General features: G+C 29.3%; 1 long non-coding RNA gene across 1 annotated transcript; it reads left to right on the top strand.

Annotated features, from left to right (window-relative positions):
- The first annotated feature begins 1,708 nt into the window (after positions 1-1,708).
- LOC144837955 (uncharacterized) lies at positions 1,709-2,850 on the top strand. The gene is made up of 3 exons (XR_013611587.1): positions 1,709-1,787; positions 1,970-1,993; positions 2,799-2,850. It is a non-coding gene; the product is annotated as an uncharacterized LOC144837955 (long non-coding RNA).
- The last annotated feature ends 482 nt before the right edge of the window (positions 2,851-3,332 follow it).

Genomic DNA, 3,332 nt, shown 5'->3' with positions numbered 1-3,332 from the left:
AATTGTGAGCTCTAAAGGCAAAACTCTCCATCTTAAAGATGAAGACATAAAGTTGGAGATACAACCTGGAGCAATCGAAGAAGGAAAGAAATTTAACATATCACTAGAAAATGTTTTGAAGAAAATAGACATGCCTGTATCTCAACCTCATGAATCAATAATATCGCCTATTGTTAAATGTGGACCAGAAGGCACCATCTTCAACAAGCAATGTTTACTGTCATTTCCACACAATGCTGTAAATGAAGAGAATTGGGAATTTACTTTACTTGTTAAAGATCACTTTCACGATAAATGGAGAAAAATAGCATTAGAAAGTGATGAAAAGGACATTAATTTCACTTTAAACAATGGTCGATGTTGTATCAGTATAAATCATTTTTCTCTCTTTGCACTTGAGGGTCATGTAAGAAACTTTATTCATGCTAAGAAAAGATTAAAGTGTGGAGTGTTTGGAAAGAGCCTTGAAAATAATTATCAACTTCGATTAAGACTTTGGAACCCTGGAAAACAAAGGGTAATTATTAATTTTGGATTATTTTGTATTTAAATGATTATAATTTTATATTTTTAGTATAATTGATAATTTTTTTTAAATATTTGAAGTGAGATCAACTGATTGATAATGTATTTTTATTTATATTTGGAGATGATGTATTGGTAGATAACAGTTTTAACTTAAGTAAATATCAAAGTTTGTGAAGTTAATTTAAAATGGCATAATGCTTCAATCGAAAAAGAAAAAACAATCTCATAGATTTTTAATTTATAAACATTCCACAAGTTTCTACATTTGATAATGCATCATACCGACATGTTTACCTGGACAAAATGGATTGATGGTAATAAAAACTTCATAGAAATTTAGTTACCGCACTGCCATTCTGACATTTGTGCTTCAGTTATGATTATGTAGAAAGGGCACATTCGGTGCTTAAATTGTGTAAATGTAAAATAAAGTGCCTAGTTCATTTTGTGCTGTTATTTTATATTTTATGTATTTCAGAAGATACAAAAAGAGCACGAACAATGTGGTGAGCAACTTTTACAACCACCTGACAATATTCTTTCTTTGTATAAAGACATTAGAATCAGTGTTGCGATTCCAAACCAAGAATGGCAAGTAGAAGATGAAAAAGAAGTATGTCCATTCTGTTTTATTAAATTAAATCTAAAAACGTTTTTTCACAATTTGTGATATCATAATATTTGTATAAGCTTTTGATGCTCAAGAATATGTATTAAACAGATGCTTGCAGTAAAACTAATACTGTAGTTTAAAAGATAAATGAAAAATATCTCCCGCTATATCCAATTGATCTCCTACAGTAGTTATCCAGAGCTACGACTGATTTGATTCTGCTTTACAAACAAAACGGTCTTTCTTTGTTTCTTTCCCACAATCACCAAAGTGTCTACTGTTCTGTAAGCAACATTTGACAAACTCGCTATCTGGTCTAAATTGTACAACTTATCTTCGAATCCATACCTTGTTCATGAGTGTATGATCAAAGATTGATTGCCACTAAAACTACCAAGTACAATAAAATAGCAATAATTTAGGTAAAATACTATTTATACTTTTCTGCAATGCTTTGGAGCTGTAATATGTACTTTTTCTTTCTAAAAATATTCTTATTTTTAGATTATCACTGCTAAATACCTATGGAGTGAAAGCCCATCAAGGACATTTAATTTTTTCAGAAATAATACATCAACAAATCTTCTAAAGGCAAACTTTTTACTCTCACAAGAGTCAAATGATATTCCTCCAGTGAAAGTGTTTTGTAAGTATTTAAAATGCTAACTGTTCCCAATTGATAGTTCATGTTGTTGTCGTTTTTTAAATAAGCATTGATCCTTTTGCCATAGTATAGCTATAGTGTTACCAGAAAGAATCTGTAATTTGTCTAGCATTGAAATAATTATTGTTTTTTGTTTTTTTTTTTTATTATTTGATTTGTTAAAGGTGAGACAGCAAGTTCAAATCCAGGTATGTTATGTTTATTTTGGTAATGATGTAGATTGTAATATATCCATACACACAAACTGTTATAAACTATTCAGTATTAGAATCTCAAATTATTAAAAAAAAAATTATTTACTTCAGTACAGTACAACAATTCTAATATATTCAATTATAAAATTCTATTTTGGTATATATATAATACAAATATAATAATATATTCGATACAAATTTTAAAATTTGTTTTTAAAAGCAACACTGTATATAAAAGTTAATTTTACGTTTTTAAACATTTTTGATATTTGAAATTAAAATCAGGAATTTCAGGCACCCTTTGCTCAATCACCAAAAAAATTATGTTATTATATTTCATAAACACTATGTTCTGTAGGCAATAATGGAAAAAAAATGAACTGCTCACAATTATTTAAACAATATTCTTGTATCACTAATAACTCAACAAATACCCAAAGGAAATCTATGGACACATAAATAGTTAGTTTTATCAGCTTTAAGGCCGATTTACACAGACAAGCGGTAACGGTAATAAAAATATAGAATCTATGATACTCCTTATGACCATTTACACACAATGCGGAAGGGCGGTTTCCACTCAGGATAGATACAGATTCTATATGGACAAGCTACATGGTTTTCCACTTACTGTACCGTTACCGTTCGTCTGTGTAAATTGGCCTTAAGAACACTGTTATCATATCTGTTTTAACATGTATTTTTTGCAAAAGAGATTTTATAACTATTAATTAATAATTACTTTTAAACATAGGCCTGTTTGTATCAATGAATTTATTACAAATTTATCCACATTTAGGTGATGAAAAATCCCCAAAGAAAATTAAACGAAAGCATCAATCGGAACAAGGTAAATATGACAAGGGTTAAACTCTGTCTGATTTTGACTAAATTCAAATCTCATAATTTAATCTTGAGGTATATAATACTGTTTTACAATAGTAACAGGACACTACAGGGTGCTCTGGACTTTGAAATGAATATACTTTCTTTCAGGTTTGTCACCAATCATGCCACTCAGTGACCGTTTGGGTTTTAGGGCATTTAAAGCATCAGAAAACCTTTTTATTTCTGATTTACTCAATTATAGCAGGGAACTAATATTATTATTTTTATACCTCCCTGGTTATAGGTAGGTATAGATGCCAAACACAGTGGCACCTGTGTATAATGTCATATGCGCCTTAAATGATTGATGGTCCCAGCGCAATAACACAATACTGTAATTTGGTATTCAAATGATATGTAATGTTTTAAAGTGACATTTTATTTAATTGAAATCTAATGTATAAAAACTACTAATGTATATCACCAGAAAGTGTAACTTTGTTAA

The sequence above is a fragment of the Antedon bifida genome, chromosome 3 (genome assembly GCF_963402885.1).
Source record: "Antedon bifida chromosome 3, ecAntBifi1.1, whole genome shotgun sequence".
NCBI classification, from domain to species: domain Eukaryota; kingdom Metazoa; phylum Echinodermata; class Crinoidea; order Comatulida; family Antedonidae; genus Antedon; species Antedon bifida.
This window is presented reverse-complemented; position numbering and strand designations above follow the sequence as displayed.